Raw genomic sequence first — 26,033 nt, 5'->3', positions numbered from 1 at the left:
AAACATTCAACACTGATAGTTTTTTAAAGCATTTTTAAAATGAACTCACAATGTTTTAAAAAATTTAGACTGATATTCTCTATTAAAACCTTTCAGTGCAAGTAGGGGGGAAATTGCCTGCTTTTACATCAAGATAAGAAGCCAAAGACATAAAAGTATCACTCTAGAATGTGTAAAGTGATACTATTTCATAACAAAGTATCATATATCTACATACCTATTACCTCCAACCTACTCCATTTACAAAGTCTGATAAAGGTCGTCTAGTATGGCTCTATTACTTTAAAAATAATCTATGGAAACAAAATGTCATTTTTCAACAAACAATAAAAGCTAAACTCAGTAATATTTACTCAATATACTGACATTAACAGAAAGAAAGAGAAGAAGAACTGATAGCGAACCCCTGAACACAATATTAGTAACTCTTAAACAATGAACTTGCCATACCATATGTCCTTATTGAGAATTGGGCTAAAAATGAATAATAACCATGTTTTTAAGTTTTGTTTTGTTGATGTTGCTGTTATAAGTAAGATTTTTCTGTTGTATTTCTGGAAAATCATGTTTGAATTAACATGTATCTTTAATCCATACCCTGCCTGAAGACCTGTGCCCCCTTTTATTTTGGATAAAGCGGGAGATGCAGGTTCAACATGTCGTCCTTAATCTAGCTGTGCATAGAAGTTAGAAAAACAGAATCAAAGCTGTGAACATCCTATCAGTGATGTATGATACAGTTCAGTCCTTTAGACATTCTGATTTGGTAGAAGGGTGGAGTCCAGAAATCTTTAGGTGATCTGATGATTATTGCAGGTAAGGAATTGACTCGTATTTCTATAAAGGGGCAGTCAGTCAATATTTTAGGCTTTGGGGAATGGGAGATGGCATCCAGTCTCTGTTTACTTACTGAACTCTGCCACTGTAGCATGAAATAGACAATGCATAAATGAATGAGCATGGCTAGGCTTCAGTAAAATTTAAACAACAACAAACAAACAAACAAACACAAAAAATAGGTGACAGGTTGAATTTGGCCTGCAGGCAGGGGTTGGCCAATCCCTGCTTCAGATTAAGAACCATTATAGGTTTATTTGGTTTTGGTTTTGGTTTTTGTTTTTAAATCACCATATAAGACTGGTCTTAGGATCATTTTCTCCAGAGAATATCTGTTCCTTTGATGAAGTAATACAAGAAACAAAAACTTAAATACAGTGTTCAGTTCCACACATGGAAGCATATGTGTGAACCCTGGCACAACATACTGGCCTCAAGTCTCTGGTTCATTATCAGGGGAGTTTTTATCTCAGGAGGAGAAGGGTAAAGAAGGCAGCAATTGGAGAATATTCATCACCTTATCATGATCAAAGTTAATTTCCAAGTGTAAAAACTTTCAGAGCAGATCTTTTAAAAAGGGAAGCAAAACAAAACAAAAAAAGCACAAAATTCTTTGGTACCACAGTAGGTAGGTCAGATTCTAATGACGTTTCCCAGGGTTGCGGCATTTAGAACTGCTTTCAAATAACTATTTCACAGGTAAAAATTCTTTACCTTTGAAAGCATCACAGTTGGAAAAAATCACCTCCACTCTAACATCCAAATTCCAAAGGAGCACTATACCAGTCTACAGAAATGGAGGGAAAAGCATAATGTTCATAGTGTCCAACAGCAAAGGAGTCCAGTAAGAGTAAGAAATCATCAACAAAATATAAACATATTTAGATGGGGCCTATTCTGGAAATAGACAACCACACCAAGAGAAATATTTTAATGTGATCATTTAAAGAAAATTATTGAGAGTGAAAGGTCAAATGAAAAGTGTGAATTTTCACCCTGATGTATTAATAATATGCAGTTCTAATAGTATCTTTCCTTCAAAATCCACAACACGATAACAATAGTAGGATTCTTTGTTTCTGTCATTTTTGATGTTAATATCCTGTTTTTTTTATTAAACTAGTTGCCTTTGATTTGCAGTCCTTCTCTCAAATATATTAAATAAATTTTTGTTGAGGTTTCTTGAGGTTGATTTTTCATGTATTGAAGAGGGCAAAAAGTTCAAAAATTAAAATTCAAAAACAAGCAGAAAGATAGCTGAAGTTTGTATGTAACTGTGAAAAGCCAAATCCCTAGCAAGTTGGAGAAGGAGAAACCTACTTTGTTCTAAATGTTATCTTGGCCCTTTTAAATGTGAGAAAATGCTTCCAAATATTCATCGTTCACATCAAAATCTAACAAGCTAAATGGCAAAGTTTAATTCACCACTTTTGCCAGGTCTGCTGGTAAGATTTTAAAAACACGTAAAAAACATTAGACATCCATAATTAAGTTAAAGTTGGACTCATTCAGTATTAATGGGAACCAGAATAGAACAAGAAAGAGACTAGTCAATATAGCAGAAAGGGAAGAATTAAGAAACATAATGGATTTGTCAAAGAAAACTAAACAAAAATGCTTCAGGGAAACAGTATTGTTAGATAAACAGAAGATAAAAATGAATAAATTCACCTTGAACAGTTTAAGAATCAAGAAAAAACCTCCACAAAAGTGTATCAACAGATTCCAATGAAATGACTTGCATTGGTTGTGACCTTTTGAATTATATCTATTTTATTTAAAACTATTAACGCTAAGGTTTCAGGCATTGTCCCCTCTCTAAAATCCAGAAAGATTAAGGTTGAATAATATACAAGTCTATATAAAACATGTGGCCCCTTGTGACATAATTGAAAGTAATCTTAATCTTGAGGAATTCTTTGAACATTTGTTGACTAAGAAAGCTTTCCCATGGACACCCTAAAGAGGAGAACATGCTAAAATCTTCCTGTTGCAGAAGTACAGTTAGTTAGAATAGCAGTGAACTTAGGTTACATGCATCATTAACAGCTGATGACTTTTCTTTTTACCTCTCTTCAAAATATTTTGAAGTTTGTTTATAAAAAATCATGTAGATTGTATAATAACTTGTATATGATTGCTAGATAAAATATATTTTACAGAAAAATAACTCAAACTGGTCACTCTGGAGTACAATCATTAATATCTTTAGAAAAAGTTTGATAATTCAAACCAGTGGGTCTGTTCTGCCCACATAATTCATACCCACATTCCACATAGGTACTAACAAAAGGGAAAAAGTCTATTAGCCGATCCAAACCCTTGTGGCTCTGAATTGTGGTTCTCCAAGTCATTTTTTTCCATGTTCAGAACAACTACTAATTCAAATATGAAGTATATGATAATATGTTGTGTATAATGCCCTTAATAAATAAACATGATCTGACAAGAAAACTGAATCTACATATCAGAAATGTAAACTTTTCACCAGCAACTATTGATCTATTAGTAAATTATTTGATCCATACTTTACATGCATATCAATATAGGCAATACAGTTTACCATAAGCAATGGGATAATCAGCTTTCATACATATTGACAAGTTTTCCAATGGTCTGTTAATATACAAAAGACTGGGACAAATTACTTATTTATATATACAAAACATGGTTATAAAGGCCAGCTGCAGGTATTTTTTTGGAAAGTGCATTTTAATAAGGTTCTATTCAGTTACAGAACAAATGGGAAAGAAGTAGTTTGCACTACAGAGTTTAGCGCAAGAGCTTTCTCTTTTTCTAACCACGAAATCAATCATTTGTCCAGACTGTGGGAGTCAGAGTTAGTTACTGAAAAGAGCTCCGTATATAAACAAGTCAATAACTCATTGTGTGTTATTGTCCAGCTGAAGAAGTCGGCTTTCAAAAAGCTGCCCCTGCTTCTCTCAGAATGAATGTCACTGTATTCAGGGACTGGGAGAGAGTCTTTTGTTTCTCGCCATTGCTGGTTGCCATTTATGTATGGGAACGGGAGGTAGCTGCTGGGAGAGCAGGGGAAGCTACTATTTCCTGTCATGGATATCCAAGAAAAACCCTGAATTTCATCAGCTTAAATATTTGTATCTGGAAATGCATACTGAAATTTATAAAGATTGGCCACACACACACACACACACACACACACACACACACACACACACACAAATTGGCAAAGAATTAAATGATAGAGTCTCTACCATTTTAAATTGCATCAGGCTGATATTTTTGGTTCCCTACCTGTCAAAATTCAGGCACTGGATTGAAAAGTTTGAATGTACAAAATCTAACTGATGAACAGGTCAACATGCCAAATAAATGTCATCTATTTATTCTTGCCGTAAGTAGTAAGGTTGATTTTGAGAACCTCAAATGGTGTTTTCAAAAGGTATGTGTGTATACACATGTATTCACATGCTTCTCCTGTTCAACTCTGTTAAATATGAATCCATAAAGAAGGTATTGTATTTTGGAACGGTTAATAGAACTTCTTTAAGGAATGATTTCATGTACTCAATACTTGTGGTAAGCTAAGAAAATTCCAACTATCTTTGACTTAAAAGTTAACTGAAATATTCTTTATAATTCAAAGTGTACCTAAATTCATAAGACATAGATATTACCATACTCTTATATATTTTATCCTACTATTTGGTAAGTAGCTACCATTTATTCAGGATCACACCAAGGAATGTGAAAAAGCACAAGAGCAGGTTTTAAGGTTCATAATTCAGTTAACCAAATAAAAAATATAAGTGTATCTGTTTAATAAGTGGTCTTTTTGTTTGCCTCTGAAAAATCTGCAGGTGAAATCTAAGCTCTCAATTAGATAGAGTTGTAGCAGTGGGCAAAGAGGAAATTAAGCACTTTAACTAAATTCAGCTCATCCCAGTTCCCCTCACAATTTAGAAAATCACGGCATTAAGTAATATGACATGCTTCCACATGGAACAAACAGCACTAGATATTTTCCCAGATACAAATAGGTTAATAGCAAATTACCATATGGTTGAGGGATGATTTATAAAAAACCAATAAAAAATGAGAAACCATATTTGGCATGAGGTAGATCATAATTGCTAAATGGAGGTATAACAATACAGTCCACAAGTATGAATGTCAAAAATATTTAGGGTCATAGTGATTGGAGATGAAGAGGTATAAATGTTAAGTAGTATCTCCGTAGGAAAAGAAGAGAGAAGTGGTAATAAAAAGTTTTATATTGTTATTGTTTATTAATATAAATATTGTTATTAATTACATGATGAATTTAGTTCTAAGTAGAATTAGTAAAGTGACTTGACATGGCTTTGAAAGGGGGAGGAGAAAAAGACCAGCTGAGCCTTTAGGGATAAGCAGAGAAAAAGAGGCATAGCTGATTCAATCAGTAAATCAATGGTCTGACTGGAAGGAATGTTTCATACAGGGGAACAAGGGCTAGACTTAATTTATTTCTGAATTCAAATATAATGGGAAGGGTTACATGTCAAGTGCCTAGTGCTATAATGAGGACAAAGTCGAGGACTCAGTTCTAAGCTCTACAATGCCTCAGCTCCATCCTCTCAAGCTATACATATTTTAACTCAGTTCCAGTCTTAGAGATGCCTAATAAGTCTAGACCTAGCTCCCACTTTCAACAATGTAGTCTCACTTAAGTTCCTTCATAAAGAAATTCAAAAGTGCACCTTCTAGTTGTAGAGAGGAAGCCAAAATTCCTCCAATTCAAAATTGACTATGAACTCTGGCTCTGCCATGAATTAGTTCAGAGACGCAGGGCAGTGGTGATGGCTAATACAGCCCAGGCTTCCAAAGCAAGAATCTCTCTCCATCCTTGCTATGCCTTTGAAGAAAGCAACATTTCCAATGCCTGTGGCTTACTGAGGACAGTTTAAGAGAGAATCTATAAAAGAAATCATTAAAGTATTTAATAACTGGGAAACATGCGAAACAATCATTTTTAAATTAAAATTAATATTTTTAAACAGTTACAATTTGTCTAAAAGGAGGCAAAAGAGAATTCTCCATAACACTTTAAATGGAACTTATTTAACAATTAAAGAAGCATAAATTGCTCTTTTCCTTTTTTAAACTAATCATAAATTCTAGCCCTTCCACATTCTGTAGGGACAAAAGTGCCAAGTTAGTCCAGACTCAATAGCCAAATGATAACTTTCTGCCTAGATATTCTATCGTAGTGAGGAATGCCCATCCTCTAAACTGAGCTCATCTTGTGCTGTCAAACTCTCTAGTCCATTTCTTCTATGAGTGCAGTTTTGAGGAACTGCACTTCCCTGGCCAAAGGGTGAGTCCCTGAACTTAGCCAAACCAATCAACCTCACTTAGGAGAAGCAGTCTTATGCCACCTACAGATATAAAAGTTTAGAAATAATCCGATAGTCCCCTGGGACCAACTTTCTGGCTTCCATCTGGATTCTTTCACACTCCTCGGTTGTGAACAGGATCCGGAGAAACTGCTGACAGTCATCCCAAGTAGGCTGGCTTGTATAGAGTGAGAGCCTTTCTGCACAGAACCAAGCTTCAAGTCCCTGAACCAGGGTGGTGAGTTCCTGCCCACGGGTTGCCTCAGGGACCAGGACACGGCAACCAGGGACTTCCCCAAGCAGCCCGCAGCCAGGCCCCCTCCGGCGGGAAGCGCCTTTCCAGGCTAGCTTCTCGGAGCAGGCCCCCAGTGAGAGCCTTTCCACACAGAGACAGCTCCAAGTCCTGGAGCCAGTAGCTGGCTAGGGGCAGCTTTCCTTGGAGCACTGCATTATCAAGTTACGCCAAGACTTCAGGCTACTGAAGGCAGGAAGGTGAGACACTGGAAATCTACAGGGACACTATAAGCCAATAGAAGAATTCTGCAATATCCCAGAGTCCCACTGATATCTGACCAATATGAGAAAACAAGGGAAGAAAATGTCCCAAACAAACCTAGATACTATATCAATAAAACCCAATTGACAGCACAGCAGAAGAAATTCCAGAAAGTGAGTTCAGAATGCACATAATTAAAACAATCAGGGAAGCAAATGAGGAGATGAAAGAGCAAATGTAGGCATTAAATGATCACACCAATCAACAGTTAAAGGAGCAAATATGGGAAGCAAGAGATCATTTCAATAAAGAGTTAGAGATATTGAAGAAAAATCAAACAGAAATCCTTGAAATGAAGGAAACAATAAACCAAGTTCAAAACTCCATAGAAAGCATAACCAATGGGATAGAACACCTGAAAGACAGAACCTCAGATATTGAAGACAAAATATTTAATCTTGAAAACAAAATTGACCAAACAGAAAAGATGGTAAGAAATCATGAACAGAATCTACAAGAATTATGGGATATCATGAAAAGGCCAAATTTAAGAATTATTGGGATTGAGGAAGGCTTAGAGAAACAAACCAAAGGAATGAACACTCTATTCAATGAAATAATATCAGAAAATTTCCCAAATCTGAAGAACGAAATGGAAAACCAAGTACAAGAGGCTTATAGGACTCCAAATATACAAAATTACAACAGACCCACACCAAGGCACATTATAATGAAAATACCTAACATACAAAATAAAGACAGAATTTTAAAGGCTGCGAGAGAAAAGAATCAAATTACATTCAGGGGGAAACCAATAAGAATATCAGCAGATTTTTCAATCCAGACCCTAAAAGCTAGAAGGGCCTGGAACAACATTTACCAAGCCCTGAAAGAAAATGGATGCCAACCAAGAATCTTATACCCAGCAAAACTTACTTTCAGATTTGACGATGAAATAAGATCCTTCCATGATAAACAAAACTAAAGGAATTTACAAAAAGAAAGCCAGCATTGCAGAACATTCTCAGCAAAATATTCCATGAAGAAGAGATGAAAAACAACGACGCAAATCAGCAACCGGAGGAACTACCCTAAAGGAATAGATAAATAAAGAGGAAACCAAATCATGTCAAAAAAAAAAAAAATGAGTCAAATGACTGGGAATACAAATCATATCACAATAATAACCCTGAATGTTAATGGCCTGAACTCATCAATCAAAAGACATAGACTGGCAGAATGGATTAAAAAGAAAAATCTAACCATTTGCTGCCTGCAAGAGACTCATCTCATAGAAAGAGATACCCATAGACTAAAGGTGAAAGGATGGGGAAAAACATACCATGCACACGGACACAGCAAAAAAGGTGGAGTATCCATCCTCATTTCAGATAATGTGGACATCAAGCCAAAACTAGTCAGAAAGGATAAAGAAGGACATTACATACTGCTTAAGGGAAGCATAAATCAGCAAGACATAACAATCATAAATATCTATGCCCCGAACATTGGCTCATCCATGTACGTCAAACAAATCCTTCTCAACTCCAGAAATCAAATACACCACAACACAATAATACTAGGCGATTTTAACACACCTCTCTCACCACTGGATAGATCGTCCAAACAAAAATTGAATAAAGAGAACACAGATCTCAATAACACAGTCAACAATTTAGACTTAACCGACTTATATAGAATATACCATCCAACAAAGAACGAATACACTTTCTTCTCAGCAGCACATGGATCCTTCTCTAAAATAGACCATGTCTTATGCCACAAAGCTACTGTTAGCAAATAAAGAAGATAGAGATACTACTTTGTACTTATCAGATCATAATGGATTGAAATTACAAATAAATGACAGAATAAAAAATAGAAACTTCTCCAATACCTGGAGATTAAATAATACACTATTATATGATGAATGGATAACAGAAGACATCAGGAGGGAAATTTAAAAATTCTTAGAAGTAAACGAGAACAAAGACATATCATATCAAAATCTCTGGGACACTATGAAAGCAGTACTTAGAGGAAGATATATTTCATGGGGCACATTCAACAAAAGAAGTAGAAATCAACAAATAAATGACTTAACACTACAGCTCAAAGCCCTAGAAAAAGAAGAGCAGACCAACACCAAAAGTAGTAGAAGACAGGAAATAGTTAAAATCAGAGCTGAAATCAACGAAATTGAAACAAAAGAAACAATCGGAAAATTAACAAAATAAATAGTTGCTTCTTTGAAAAAATAAACAAAATTGATAAGCCCTTAGCCACACTAACAAAGAGAAAGAGGGAGAAAACTCAAATTACTAAAATTCGGAATGAACAAGGAAATATCACAACAGACATGAGTGAAATACAAAACATAATTAGAAGCTATTTTGAAAATCTATACTCCAACAGAACAGAAAACCTCCAAGACATCAATAAGTTTCTAGAGACATATGAATTACCTAAACTGAATGAGGAGGACATACACAGCTTAAATAAATCAATTTCAAGCAATGAAATAGAAGAGGTTATCAAAAGCCTACCAACAAAGAAAAGTCCGGGACCAGATGGGTTCTCAGCTGAGTTCTACAAAACCTTTAAAGAAGAGCTCATTCCAATACTCCTCAAAGTATTCCATAAAATAGAAGAGGAGGGAACCCTCCCAAACTCATTCTATGAAACCAATATCACCCTGATGCCTAAACCAGACAGAGACACATTAAGGAAAGAAAATTTCAGACCAATATCCTTAATGAACATCGATGCAAAAATTCTCAACAAAATTTGAGCAAATTGCATACAAAAATATATTAAAAAGATAGTGCACCACAATCAAGTGGGTTTTATCCCAGGGATGCAAGGTTGGTTCAACATCTGGAAATCAATCAATGTCATTCACCATATCAACAGACTAAAAGTTAAGAATCACATGATTATTTCAATAGATGCAGAAAAAGCATTCGATAAAATACAGCATCACTTCATGCTCAAAACACTAGAGAAAATTGGGGTAGTGGGAACATTCCTTAAGATTGTAAAGGCCATCTACGCTAAGCTCATAGCCAATATCATTCTAAATGGTGAAAAACTGAAAACATTCCCCCAAAAAACTGGAACAAGGCAGGGATGCCCTCTTTCACCACTTCTATTCAATATCATTCTTGAGACTCTAGCCAGAGCAATTAAGACAACCAACGAAATTAAAGGGATACGAATTGGAAAAGAAGAACTCAAACTATCTCTGTTCGCTGATGACATGATTATAAATTTAGAGGAACCTGGAAATTCCACCAGAAAACTCTTAGAACTCATAAGTGAATTCAGTAAAGTAGCAGGTTACAAGATCAATGCTCATAAATCCAATGCATTCTTATACATAAGTGATGAATCTTCAGAAAGTGAAATAAGGAAAACCACCCCATTCACAATAGCATCGAAAAAAATAAAATACTTGGGAATCAATCTCACAAAAGAGGTGAAAGACCTCTACAATGAGAACTACAGAACACTAAAGAAAGAAATTAAAGAAAACCTTAGAAGATGGAAAGATCTCCCATGTTCTTGGATAGGCAGAATTAATATTGTCAAAATGGCCATACTACCAAAAGTGCTATACAGATTCAATACAATTCCAATTAAAATCCCAATGATGTACCTTACAGAAATAGAGCAAGCAATTATGAAATTCATCTGGAAGAATAAGAAATCCTGAATAGCTAAAGCACTCCTCAGTAGAAAGAGTGAAGCAGGGGGTATCGCAATACCAGATCTTCAACTCTATTACAAAGTAATAGTAACAAAAACGGCATGGTATTGGTACCAAAATAGACAGGCAGATCACTGGTACAGAATAGAGGACATGGACACAAACCCAAATAAATACAATTTTCTCATACTAGACAAAGGTGCCAAAAATATGCAATGGAGAAAAGATAGCCTCTTCAACAAATGGTGCTGGGAAAACTGGAAATCCATATGCAACAGAATGAAACTAAATCCCTATCTCTCACCATGCACAAAACTCAACTCACAATGGATCAAGGACCTCGGAATCAGACCAGAGACCCTGCATCTTATAGAAGAAAAAGTAGGTCCAAATCTTCAACTTGTTGGCTTCGGATCAGACTTCCTTAACAGGACTCCCATAGCACAAGAAATAAAAACTAGAATCAATAACTGGGATAGATTCAAACTAAAAAGCTTTCTCTCAGCAAAGGAAACTATCAGTAATGTGAAGAGAGAGCCTACAGAGTGGGAGAATATCTTTGCCACTCATACTTCAGATAGAGCGCTAATTTCCAGAATCTATACAGAACTCAAAAAACTCTACACCAAGAATACAAACAATCCAATCAACAAATGGGCTAAGGAAATGAACATACACTTCACAGAAGAAGATCTACAAGCAATCAACAGATATATGAAAAAATGTTCAACATCTCTAGTAATAAGAGAAATGCAAATCAAAACTACCCTAAGATTCCTTCTCACCCCAATTAGAATGGCGATTATCAAGAATACAAGCAACAATAAGTGTTGGTGAGGATGTGGAGAAAAAGGTACACTCATACATTGCTGGTGGGGTTGCAAATTAGTGCAGCCACTCTGGAAAGCAGTATGGAGATTCCTCAGAAAGCTTGGAATGGAACCACCATTTGACCCAGCTATCCCACTCCTTGGCCTATACCCAAAGGACTTAAAATCAGCATACTACAGAGATACAGCCACATCAATGTTCATAGCTGCTCAGTTCACTATAGCCAGATTGTGGAACCAACCTAGATGCCCTTCAGTTGATGAATGGATAAAGAAACTGTGGTATATATATACAATGGAATATTACTCTGCCATGAAGAGTGATAAAATTATGGCATTTGCAGGCAAATGGATGAAATTGGAGGATATCATGCTATGTGAGATAAGCCAATCTCAAAAAACTAAAGGATGAATGATCTTGCTGATAAGCGGATGAGGACATATAAGGGGGGGTAGGAGGGGTTAGTGTTAGGGTTAGGGATAAGGTGGTCTAATAATGGAGGAAGGAAGGACTGTATAGAGGGAAAAGAGGGGTTGCAGGGGTGGGGGGGAAGGGAAAAAATAACAGAATGAATCAAACAATATTGCCCTATGTAAATTTATGATTTTCTATTAAAATAAAAAAAAGAAATAATCCATTAGCAGCACCTTAAAGAGTTTGTCCCTTAGATCCAGCTGTCCTCACTCTTTCTTCCATATTGAAGGATAAAGATATGAAAGTCCAGAATCAAAATTACAATTCTATTAATATGAACTGATTTTTATAAATTTAATTAGAAAATTAATTGCCTTTGGAGCCATTAGTCTAAGAGAATTTATTTTTGAGTGTTCTACAAAAAAATAAACTGAATTAGGATCCATTAAAATCTCATTAAAATCATTTACCTAACCTACACTTTGTCTCTAAGACTTAAAAAAATAACACTTAATGTCATTGTCTTTTTTTCATTCTGAAAACATCTATTAATGTGTTCTAGGAGTCAGGCAGCCTGCACTGCAGAGGTAGCAGGCGGGCACCCAACCTGCCTGCCTTGCGGAGCTAGGTGGCAGGCAGCCAACCTGCCCAACCACCAGACCAAGCACAGACTCCATCACTGAGCGACCCCATCTGACACCACGCCAAGGTCTTTTGCCATTGTGGAGCAAGCCAGCAGAACAGCCAGCCCGCCTGCATCATCGAGCTAGACAGAGGCTTCTTTATAGGGGTGCAGGCATTTTGAATCATTCCTGAGGGTGTGGCCATCATCATTGGAAGGGCAGCTCCCTTCCTGAGACACCTACAGGAGGTTAGAGGACCTTTGACAAGACCCAGGAGTCAATAAGAGGAGGTATTGAGAGACTAGGGACCAACTCAGAGCCACCGGGTGAGTATCTCCCACTGGTCAGGCTCCCTGGATGGGGCAGTAGCCCTGAAACGCAGGGAACTTCGTGGAATAGAGTGGCCCAGTGAGACTCCCCTGCTGGAGCCAAGAACCCAATCAACCGGGAGCATTCCAGAGGAGGGCCACACAGTGACAGGCTTCAAAGCAGAGTGAGGGTCCGAGGCCCAGGCTGTAGCTCTGGTCCCCAGGGAACGTAGCAGAGGAGGGCTGCTCAGAGAGGGAGTCCCTCACAGGGACAGGCTCCCCAGCCCAGGCAGTAGATCAAGACCCCTGGGAACGTCACAGAGGAGGGCTTCCTAGTCCAGGTGGTAGTTCTGGACAGAAGAGAAGTGCTCAGAGGAGAGCTGCCCAGTGAAACTTCCCCACTGGGTGAGGCTTTCCCACAAGGACAGTAGAACAAGAGACACAGGCCCAGATCAGATGTGCCCCAGTCTGCAGTCTAGTCCCCCTTTGACTGACCATCAGTTAACAGTGGAGGTGCCTTTGCCCACTGACAGGGAATATAAACCACCTGAAGGCCACTACCCCTAGAGGGGCAACTTCCTAGTGGAGCACCACATTATCAAGTTACTCCAAGACTTCAGGCTACTGAAAGCTAAGAGGTGAGTTATTGGAAATCTACAGAGACAATATTAGTCAACAGAGGAAATCTGAAATATCCCAGAGTTTCACAACTAGAGGGGTAGATACCTAACAAATATGAGAGAACAAGGGAAGAAAGTGTCTCAAACAAACCTAGACAGTATAGCAATAAAATCCAATGACAGCATGGCAGAAGAAATGTCAGAAAGGGAGTTCAGAATGTACATAATTAAAATGATCAGGGAAGCAAACGAGGAGATGAAAGAGCAAATGCAGGCATTGAATGATCACACCAGTTTACAGTTAAAAGAGTAAATACAGGAAGCAAAAGATCATTTCAATAAAGAGTTAGAAATATTGAAAAAAAAAACAAACAGAAATCCTTTAAATGAAGAAAACAATAAACCAAATTAAAAACTCCATAGAAAGCATAACCAATAGGATAGAACACCTAGAAAACAGAACCTCAGATATTGAAGACAAAATATTTAATCTTGAAAACAAAATTGACCAAACAGAAAAGATGGTAAGAAATCATGAACAGAATCTACAAGAATTATGGGATATCATGAAAAGGCCAAATTTAAGAATTATTGGGATTGAGGAAGGCTTAGAGAAACAAACCAAAGGAATGAACAATCTATTCAATGAAATAATATCAGAAAATTTCCCAAATCTGAAGAATGAAATGGAAAACCAAGTACAAGAGGCTTATAGGACTCCATATACACAAAATTACAACAGACCCACACCAAGGCAAATTATTATGAAAATACCTAACATAAAACTAAAGACAGAATTTTAAAGGCTGCGAGAGAAAAGAATCAAATTACATTCAGGGGAAAACCAATATGGATATCAACAGATTTTTCAATCCAGACCCTAAAAGCTAGAAGGGCCTGGAACAACATTTTTTCAAGCCTGAAAGAAAATGGATGTCAACCAAGAATCTTACACCCAACAAAACTTACCTTCAGATTTGACGACGAAATAAAATCCTTCCATGATAAACAAAAGCTAAAAGGATTTACAAAAAGAAAGCTGGCATTACAGAATATTCTCAGCAAAATATTCCATGAGGAAGAGATGAAAAATAACGATGTAAATCAGCAACGGGAGCAACTAGCCTAAAGGAATAGCCAAATAAAGGAGAAACCAAGTCATGTCCAAAAAAAAATATGAGCGAAATGATCAGGAATACAAATCATATATCAATAATAACCCTGAATGTTAATGGTCCGAACTCATCAATCAAAAGACATACACTGGCAGATTGGATTAAAAAGAAAGATCCAACAATTTGCTGCCTGCAAGAGACTCATCTCATAGAAAGAGATTCCCACAGACTAAAGGTGAAAGGATGGGAAAAAACATACCATGCACATGGACACAGCAAAAAAGCCAGAGTATCCATCCTCATATCAGATAATGAGGACTTCAAGCCAAAGGTAGTCAGAAGGGATAAAGAAGAAAATTTCATACTGCTTAAGGGAAGCATAAATCAGCAAGACATAACAATCATAAATATTTATGCTTCAAACATTGGCTCATCCATGTACCTAAAACAAATCCTTCTCAATTTCAGAAATCAAATAGGCCACAACAATAATACTAGATGATTTTAACACACCTCTCTCACCACTGGACAGATCCTCCAAACGAAAATTGAACAAAGAAACCACAGATATCAAAAACACAATCAATGATTTAGACTTAACGGACATATATAGAATATACCATCCAACAAAGAGCAAACACACTTTCTTCTCAGCAGCACATGGATCCTTCTATAAAATAGACCATATTCTATAACACAAAGCTAATGTTAGCAAGTACAAGAAGACAGAGATACTACCTTGTATTCTATCAGATCATAATGGATTGAAATTAGAAATAAATGACAAAGTAAAAACCAGAAACTCCTCCAACACCTGGAGATTAAATAATACACTATTGTATGAAGAATGGATAACAGAAGACATCAGGAAGGAAATTAAAAAATTCTTAGAGGCAAATGAGAACAAAGAAACATCATTTCAAAATCTCTGGGACACTATAAAAGCAGTAATTAGACAAAAATTTATTTCATAGACTGCATTCAATAAAAGAAGAAGAAAATCAAAAAATTAAAGACCTAACACTACAGCTCAAAGACCTAGAAAAAGAAGAACAGAGCAATACCAAAAGTAGTAGAAGACAGGAAATAGTTAAAATCAGACCTGAAATCAATGAAGTTGAAACAAAAGAAACAATCGAGAAAATTGACAAAATAAATAGATGGTTCTTTGAAAAAATAAACAAAATTGATAAGCCCTTAGCCACACTAACAAAGAGAAGGAGAGAGAAAACCCAAATTTCTAAAATTTGGAATGAACAAGGAAATATCACAACAGACACAATTGAAATATAAAACGTAAATAGAAGATATATTGAAAATCTATACTCCAACAAAATAGAAAATCTCAAAGACATCAACAGAATCTAAAGACATATGAATTACCTAAACTGAATGAGGAGGACATACACAATTTAAATAGATCAATTTCAAGTAATGAAATAGAAGAAGTCACCAAAAGCCTACCAACAAAGAAAACTCCTGGATCAGATGGGTTATCAGCCGAGTTCTACAAAACCTTTAAAGAAGAGCTCATTCCATTCTTCTCAAAGTATTTCATGAAATAGAAGAGGAGGGAACCCTCCCAAACTCATTCTATGAAGCCAATATTACCCTGATACCTAAACCAGACAGAGACACATCGAGGAAAGAAAATTTCAGACCAATATCCTTAATGAACATCGACGCAAAAATTCTCAACAAAATCTTAGCAAATCACATACAAAAATAAATTAAAAAGATAGTGCACCACAATCAAGTGGGTTTTATCCCAGGGATGCAATGTTGGTTCAACATTCAGAAATCAATAAATGAAATTCACACTATCAACAGACTTAAAGTCAAAAATCACATGATTATTTCCATAGATGCAGAAAAAGCATTTGATAAAAGACAGCATCTCTTCATGCTCAAAACACTAGAAAAAAGAGGGATAGTGGGACATTCCTTAACATTGTAAAGGCCATCTATGCTAAGCCCATGGCCAATATCATTCTAAATGGTGAAAAACTGAAAGCATTCCCCCTAAAAACTGGAACAAGGCAGGGATGCCCTCCTTCACCACTTCTATTCAACATTGTTCTTGAGACTCTAGCCAGAGCAATTAGACAAACCAAAGAAATTAAAGGGATACGAATTGGAAAAGAGGAACTCAAACTATCCCTGTTCGCTGATGACATGATTATATATTTAGAGGAACCTGGAAATTCCACCAGAAAACTCTTAGAACTCCTAAGTGAATTCAGTAAAGTAGCAGGATATAAGATCAATGTTCATAAATCCAATGCGTTTTTATACATAAATGATGAATCTTCAGAAAGAGAAGTTAGGAAAACTACCCCATTCACAATAGCCCCCCCAAAAAAATAAATAAAATACTTGGGAATCAATCTCACAAAAGAGGTAAAAGACCTCTACAATGAGAACTACAGAACACTAAAGAAAGAAATTAAAGAAAACCTTAGAAGATGGAAAGATCTCCCATGTTCTTGGATAGGCAGAATTAATATTGTCAAAATGGCCATACTACCTAAAGTGCTATACAGATTCAGTGCAATTCCAATTAAAATCCCAATGATGTACCTTACAGAAATAGAGCAAGCAATCATGAAATTCATTTGGAAGAATAAGAAACCCAGAATAGCTAAAGCAATCCTTAGCAGAAAGAGCGAAGCAGGGGGTATCCCAATACCAGAACTTCAACTATACTACAAAGCAATAGTAACAAAAATAACACGGTATTGGTACCAAAATAGGTAAATCAATGTTACAGAATAGAGGACATGGACACAATCCCAAATAAATACAATTTTCTCATACTAGACAAAGGTGCCAAAAATATGCAATGGAGAAAAGATAGCCTCTTCAACAAATGGTGCTGGGAAAACTGGAAATCCATATGCAACAGAATGAAACTAAACCCCTATCTCTCACCCTGCACAAAACTCAACTCTCAGTGGATCAAGGACTTTGGAATCAGACCAGAGACCCTGCATCTTATAGAAGAAAAAGTAGGTCCAAATCTCCAACATGTTGACTTAGGATCAGACTTCCTTAACAAGACTCCCATTGCACAAGAAATAAAAGCAAGAATCAATAACTGGGATAGATTCAAACTAAAAAGCTTTCTCTCAGCAAAGGAAACTATCAGCAATGCGAAGAGAGAGCCTACAGAGTGGGAGAATATCTTTGCCACTCATACTTCAGATAGAGCACTAATTTCCAGAATCTATAAAGAACTCAAAAAACTCTACACCAAGAATACAAATAATTCAATCAACAAATGGGCTAAGGAAATGAACATACACTTCACAGAAGAAGATCTACAAGCAATCAACAGATATATGAAAAAATGTTCAATATCTCTAGTAATAAGAGAAATGCAAATCAAAACTACCCTAAGATTCCTTCTCACCCCAATTAGAATGGCGATTATCAAGAATACAAGCAACAATAAGTGTTGGCGAGGATGTGGGGAAAAAGGTACACTCATACATTGCTGGTGGGGTTACAAACTAGTGCAGCCACTCTGGAAAGCAGTACGGAGATTCCTCAGAAAGCTTGGAATGGAACCACCATTTGACCCAGCTATCCCACTCCTTGGCCTATACCCAAAGGACTTAAAATCAGCATACTACAGAGATACAGCCACATCAATGTTCATAGCTGTTCAATTCACAATAGCCAGATTGTGGAACCAACCTAGATGCCCTTCAGATGATGAATGGATAAAGAAACTGTGGTATATATATATAATGGAATAGTACTCAGCCATAAAGAATGATAAAATTATGGCATTTGCAGGCAAATGGATGAAATTGGAGAATATCATGCTAAGTGAGATAAGCCAATCTCAAAAAATCTAAAGGACAAATGATCTTGCTGATAAATGGATGATGACACATAATGGGGGGGAGGGTGGGAGGGGTTTGTGTTAGGGTTAGAGTTAGGGTTAAGGAGGGGGGCAAGAATGGAGGAAGGAAGGACTGTATAGAGGGAAAAGAGGGGTGGGAGGGGTGGTGGAAGGGAAAAAATAACAGAATGAATCAAACAACATTACCCTATGTGAATTTATGATTACACAAATGGTATGCCTTTACTCCATGTACAAACAGAAGCAACATGTATCCCATTTGTTTACAATAAAAAAATTAATTACATAAAAAGTAGAAAAAAAAAACATGTCTTAAGCATATCATAACTATCTGGTCACAATTATTGGTCAGTGGGATCAAAGTTTTAGTTTGGAAGAATAAGTTTTAGTGGTCTATTGTATAGCATGCTGATTATTTTTAATAATAATGCATATTTCAAAATTGCTAAGAATATATTAAAAATATTCTCACCATAAAGCAATGATATGATGAATCACCTTCAGCAATGAGGTAATGGATATATTAATTTTTCTGATTTAGTCATTCAATAATGTATCCACATATCACAATATTCATTGTTCTACATAAATATATAATTACTTTCAATTAAAAGTAAAATAATTTTTTAAAAAATTTCATTCAGACTAGTTCCAAATTTTACTTTCATTCCTGATTTAAAGCACTCTCTAATCAGAGTACAAACGAGATTTTGTGACACAAAAATATAGGATAGAGATAGAAATACATTGTTTTCATACTTCTTCAGTTCTTTTGCTGTTGGAGACATATCACTTTTGTTCCATTCCATTGAAAAAAACTTAGTCTGGCTGGAAGATGGGGTAAGTTGTGTTTCAAAATAAAGAAGACTTATTCTAATGGAAGACTTAAAGTCTCCTCCGTGCTATTGCTCTGTATGGGGTGACCATGTGATCTACTCTTCAAAATAGGACAAGCTTGAGTGAATTAGACTGAGATAACAGGTGAACTCTAAGACTGTTCTGGGAAAATTCTTTTCCTCTATTTCTGATTTTTAATAAAGTCCTCTCTAACCCTCCTTTAGGTTGCCTTTTGTGGGACAATCTGTCATCCCCTTTGTATTATCTGAATGATGTATATTCATCACTTTAATATCAGCTCACACGTGTTGGAATTATTTATATGCTATCATTCCACTGTACCAGGGTATGCCTATAGATTTCTTTCTGCTCTCATGGACATTCTTGTGTTTACTGATCTCTTCCATCTGGCCTGGTTGAGAGATAACAATCATGGCAAACTCCGCCTACTACAGGATGGGGAAATTGGCTCAGCCCTGACAAATCATAAAACTAACTCTAGACACTCATTCAGGAATGACCAAAAGTGGAATACCAGAGAATCCCTTCAGGAGTTTGAATTGAAGGAAATATGATATATGCCCCCATCCAACGTCTTAGCTGTTACTAATCACCAATATATTGTTGCCATTTGAGAATTCAGACCCTAAAATCTGGATATTCTCTCAATACTGGATCAAGAAAATTTAAATCTTGGGCCCATAAAATCATGCATATCTGCATTTTGATTTTAGGCAGCTTTAAAGATCTAATGTAAGTGACTGACCATGTCACTACCCACTCAAAATTCTTCAGTTGATCGACACTGCCTACAGAATACATACCCAAATTCCCTATAATGGCATCATTATCTGTCTCCTCACCTGCCTCATCACCCATGTTCTTCTAAATCTCTGACTCAACCTTAGGCTGTGCTACAATAATTCTCACTGCCATACAACTAGTCACCAATACTCCCACATCCTGAAATTGTGAGAATCTCAAGATTTATCCATCACATTCCCCATCCCATTCAGAGATTCCTGCCCCACCTCTGGGATTTTCTACTATAGTTACTGGTTATAGCCCTAAATTCTGTTGAAGGTTGGGGAATAAGAATATAGATTATCATAACACCAGGTTGTATCACTGTCACAGTCTCTCTCTTTCTCTCTCTCTCTCTCTCTCTCTCTCTCACACACACACACACACACACATACACACACACACACACACACCCTTGCCATCCTTCAAACTGTTACTTTTCCTATAATGTCCTTCCCTGACTCAGTCTCTCACATGTGTGCATTCTCTCTCTCTCTCTCTCTCTCTCTCTCTCTCTCTCTCTTTCTCTCTCTCTCTCTCTCTCTCTCTTTCTGAACATATCTGCACACAAACACTGATACCTGTGCATGAAAACATGCAGACGCTACTCTAATTTACCTCCTCTGGGAAGCCTGCTTTGAGTCATTCCCAGTCCTACTTTAGGGGCCCATCTCTTACTTCACCTTCTGCTGTGCTCCTGCTCCTAATTTTAACTATGCAGGATACTGGCACTGCACTCAGCAAAGTTAATTTGTGTCTCTTATATGCAGATCTCTTCCAACAGATTGTGAGTTCCTCTAAAGTAGACTGCTAGGCTGCATTGTCTATATTCATTTCTATATCCCTGGTGCCTGGCACACAGAAAAGATACTTAACAAATACTAGTTAAACTGAACAGAACTGTACTGAAGACCTTGAAATCTATACATGGGATGTATAGACTTTTTGAAAAAATTATAGAGAGGCCTGAAGTTTGGCACAATATTGCTATGATTTAATTATATCCCCCAAATTTCATGTGTTGGAAATTTAGTCCCCAAAGTCATATACCAATGGTATTTGAAGATGAACCTTTGGGGGATGATTGAATCATGTGGAATCTGCACTTGTGGATTAATGGTTTATCAAGGGAGTGGCCCTGCTATAAAAGTGAGATCTCTCTGGCAAGCTTGCTGTTTCACCATGTGATGCCCCTCCACCATGTTATCATGCAGCAAGAAGGCCCTTACCAGATGTTCAACATGCTTTGGACTTCCTAGTCTCCAGAACCATGAGTTAAAGAAACCTCTTGCAGGCAGGTTCAGAGGAGAAATGATTGGGTTAGAATCTTAACTCAATCAGTGAATTAACCCTTGATGGGATTAATTGAAATGGCAGGGTGTGGCTGGAGGAGATGGGAATTGGGTTGGGGTATATATATATTTTTTGTCTGGAGAGTGGAGACCCTCTCTCTGCTTCCTGATGATACAAGCTGCTTCCCTCTACCATGCTCTTCCACCATGATGTTCTGCCTCATCTTGATCCCCAAAGAATGGAGTAGACCTTCTATGGACCAAGACCTCTGAAATCATGAGCCCTCAAATAAACCTTTCCTCTATAATTGTACTGGTCAGATCATTTAGTTACAGCAGTGAAAAAGCTGACTAAAACACCTCTATTCTTTATAAATTATCTAAGCTCATATATATTGCTACAGAAAAAGAAAAATGACTAAGACAAATACACAGCAAGTGAAGGGGTATAATAAATTCATCTTCTGAAGCCATTTTCATTATACAAATGGTTACAAGGTTAGGATATTAGAGGCAGTCCTGGCACTGAATTATACTATTGTCTCCACCCACTCTGGAGCCCAAGTGTCAACTCCTGCTGTCAAAGGTTAATGTGTACATCTTATTATGCCCTAACATTAGCTTCAGGTTCTAAGAGTACCTGTGCCACAACTACCAGTGGCCATTCCACCAGAAACATTTGTAGGCAAAAGACATTTACTGTTTGAACTTTTAACTAACATATAATCTCAGGAAAAGTTTTCCTTACTAGGTTTTCAGAACTTTATCTGGATACTAAGTTTTTATTTTCTTCAACATCAAATTCTGTTCATTAAAAAAGTAATTTTTTTTTCTTATGAGTAGTTTGAATTTGGATGCTAAAAGGGACTAATTTTTGACCTCTTCATTTTTGACCTAGATACTTGTCATTTTGATATTCTATATTCTGATTCATCAGCACCATCAATCATTACAAGAGAGAGAATTTGTTAAAGGCTATATTGTGCTTTACGATACCTGCTTTGTCTCACTTATCATTAAGGAAGTATTATAATAGGGAAGAGCAAAGTGTGAAATGGCCCACATCTCCAGATACAAACTTTGAAATCTGTGCAGAAAAAAATCAGTCTTTCCTCTGAATACTTGTGGTTCTTTGTGTTACATGACTGGCATTTTTTATCATCAACATCTTTCAGAGATATTTATTGAATACTTATTATGTATCAGTCCTAGGAAATACTGGTTAACAAGACAGACACTTCCTTAATGGAGTTAAAAATCCTACATAGGAAAGCAGACATGGGACAATTAAATACCAGTAGTATGATAAGCATAAAAATGAAAAGTAAAGAATTTTCAGGGAGAATTACCCTAAGCAGGGTACAGTGGTACACACTGTAATCCCAGAGGCTCGAGAAGCTGAGGCAGGAGGATCCTAAGTTCAAAGCCAGCCTCAGTAACTTAGCAAGGCCCTGTCTAAAAACAGCAGCAACAACCAAAAAAAAAAGGGTTGGGATGTGGCTCAGTGGTTAAGTGCCCCTGGGTTCAATCTATGGTACAAAAAAAAAAAACCTATCCAAAACTGGGGATCAGAACAGAGAATCATTCTCTGAACTAGATGAGTTACTAAGCTAAAGATGGGCTAGGGTAACCAAGTCAGTACTGACAAGAAAACAAGAAAAACCACTGTAGGCAAAAGAAGCATTAGAGTTGCTGCTCATACAGCAACTTACTCAATTTTCAAAATAACTCCAACAAGAATCATTATGGTCATTTTACAGATGAGAAAACTAAGATTTATAGATCAGATCAGTTAGTAAAATTGGAAGCTTTGTCTATTAGAATCCAAAGTATGCCCAGTATGCCTAGATCCCTCTCAGCTCCCTTTTGGAACAGCAATTGACTAACTGCTTCTGTAAAGGAACAGATAGTAAATACTTTAGACTTTGCAAACAAAGAGACAAAAAACAAGGAAAAAAAAAAGGAACATAAATAACAAAGGAAAAAAGCAATTTCCATAATTTTCTAATAAAATCCAAAATATAATAAGCGAATATAATACTTCCTTTTTTTCAGACGATGTAGTAAATATTGTATAAAGCTGCTATCAGCATAACACAGCACACTTTTTACAGTAAACTTTTTTTAAGTAGAAGTAGCACACTAAAATAATGATCAAAGTATAGTATACTAAATACATAGGCCAGTAACATACTCATTGGTAATTTCCAAGTATGTTCTGTACATAATTGTGTGTGCTATACTTTCATATGATTGGAGCACAGTACATTGGTCTAAAACATCATCATAAACATGTGAATAATACATTGCATTAGGATATCATGGCAGCTGTGATGTCACTAGGTGACAAAAAAGTTTTCCAGTTTCATTATAATCTTTTTTTTTATGTAGCTTCATAGCATTCGTGTAATCATACATGTACATAGGGTAATGATGTCTGCTCATTCCACCATTTTTCCAGCCACATCAATGTTTATAGCAGCTCAATTCACAATAGCTAGATTGTGGAACTAACCTAGATGCCCTTCAACAGATGAATGGATAAAGAAACTCTGGTATATATACACAATGGAATATTATTCAGCTATAAAGAAGAAAAATATTATGGCATTTGTAGATAAATGGATGGAATTGGAGAATATCATGCTAAGTGAAATAAGCCAATCCCAAAAAAACCAAAGGCCAAATGTTTTCCCTGATAAGTGGATGATGATATATAATGGGGGTGGGGGGGGTGAGAGAAGAATAATTTCAAATACAGTTCTACCAAAGAGAAGAATAAAATTCTTTGAAGGAAAATAACATTTCACTGAATAGAAATTAAAAATTAGTGTTCTCTCTCAACAAATCGGTTATAAATACTCACCTGTGAAAAACATTCTCAAGTTTGTGATCACATCAAACAAGAGGACAGTCAGATTTGGTCCACAAGCTTAGCAACTCTGTACTGGGCTTCATTCATTGAGATAAGCACTGTCTAGCAGAACTCTAATGTGAGGTATATATGTCATGTTAAATTGTCTAGTGGACACATAAAATAGGTTAAAAAGGGCTGGGGTTGTAACTCAACAGCAGAGAAGTATGAGGCCCTGTGTTCAATTTTCAGCACTGTGAAAGAAAAGGTTTTTTAAAAAGATGAAGCTGGGTGTGGTGGCTCACACCTGTAATCCCAGTGGCACAGGAGCTGAGGTAGTAGGAACTCGAGTTCAAAGCCAGCCTCAGCAAAAGCAAGGCACTAAGCAATTCAGTGAGACCCTCTCTATATATAAAATACAAAAACAGGGCTGGGGATGTGGCTCAGTGACTGGGTGCCAAAAACAAACAAACAAAAAAAAAAAGGTGACATTTGTTTTAGAAATATATTATTATATTTAACCAAAATATTATCATTTAAAAATAAATCAATATAAAAATTTTAATGGGCTATTTTGTTGTCTTTTTTCATACCAAATCTTTGAAATCTAGTATAAATTTTATACTTGTGACATGCTTGAATTTGCACTAGTCACATGTCAGGTACAGCATAGCTCTAGAGGACAGGTCTGTGTCAGGGGTTGAGCATGTACAGGTGAGACAAGTATACTATATAGAATCTGTGTTACACTGAAGACTTTGAATCTGTCTAAAGATGGTAAATGCTACTAAGCTCCAGAAAATGCATTTGCCTGAAAAGTGGTTTGAGTGTGCCATCAGATGTTTGATATTTTCTCAGAAACCAGAAATCCAGGAATTTAATGTAAAATCTCCTGACTTCTCGAGGTTGATGACTAATTTTTAAAAAATTTATACACACTCTATAGTCAGTTTAAATCTGCATACTAAATATGTCCCTAACCTCCAAATTTATGATAATTCGTACCTTTCTTTTTAGTATCTGAACTACATTGTATACAGGTGGCTCAATAAATTATAAGACTTTCAAGTAAAGACAATAAGTATTTGCAAATAAAGTATTTTAATAATGTCAAAGGAATGATAGTGGATGATAATAAAAACAATTAAACAAACATATACACATTTCCAACTGTCTTATAAAATATACAGAACCATAGAGTTAAACACAATACTTGTGCTTAAACACAAGTAACAATAGGTATTGGTGAGGATGTGGGGAAAAGGTACATTCATATATTGCTTGGGGAAGTTGAAAATTGGTGCAGCCACTCTAGAAGGCAGTATGGAGATTCCTTAGAAAACTTAGAATGGAACCACCATTTTACCCAGTTATCCCACTCCTTGGCCTATACCCAAAGAACTTAAAATCAGCATACTACAGTGACGCAGCCACACCAATGTTTATAGCAGCTCAATTCACAATAGCTAGATTGTAGAACCAAACTAGATGCCCTTCAATAGATGAATGGATAAAGAAATTGTGGTATATATACACAATGGACTACTATTCAGCCATGAAGAAGAATAAAATTATGGCATTTGCAGATAAATGGATGGAATTGGAGAATATCATGCTAAGTGAAATAAGCCATCCCAAAAAACCAAAGGCCAAATGATTTCTCTGATAAGTGGATAATGGTACATAACAGGGGCAGGTATAAGGCAAGAATGGAGGAAGGATGGATTGTGTAGAGGAAAATGAGGGGTGGGGAGGAGGTGAGGGGAAGGAAAGATAATGGAATGAGACAAACATCATTACCTTATATACACATATGATTACACAAACAGTGTGACTCTACTTCATGTACAACCAGAGAAATGAAAGTTGTACTCCATTTGAGTACAATGAATCAAAATAATAATAAAAAATATAAGCTGTGGCTATAGCAGTGATAGAGCACATGCATAGCATGTATGAGGCCTTGAGTTCAATCCTAGCACCAGGATGGAAAAGATTAAAATAGAAATTTTGTTATAGTAATTTACCATAATAAAAAAGGAACCAGAACATATTTTAATACAAAAAA

At 36.4% G+C, this 26,033-nt stretch overlaps 1 protein-coding gene across 1 annotated transcript in view; it reads right to left on the bottom strand.

Annotated features, from left to right (window-relative positions):
* The window catches only part of DCDC1 (doublecortin domain containing 1), a gene marked incomplete at its 5' end in the record, with an annotated part of 513,039 nt that overhangs the window by 286,587 nt on the left and 200,419 nt on the right, over window positions 1-26,033 (bottom strand).

Source organism: Sciurus vulgaris, assembly GCF_902686455.1.
Source record: "Sciurus vulgaris genome assembly, chromosome: 11".
In the NCBI taxonomy this organism is placed as follows: Eukaryota; Metazoa; Chordata; class Mammalia; order Rodentia; family Sciuridae; genus Sciurus; species Sciurus vulgaris.
Note: the sequence above shows the minus strand (reverse complement) of the source record. Positions and strands in the feature narration are given on the sequence as shown.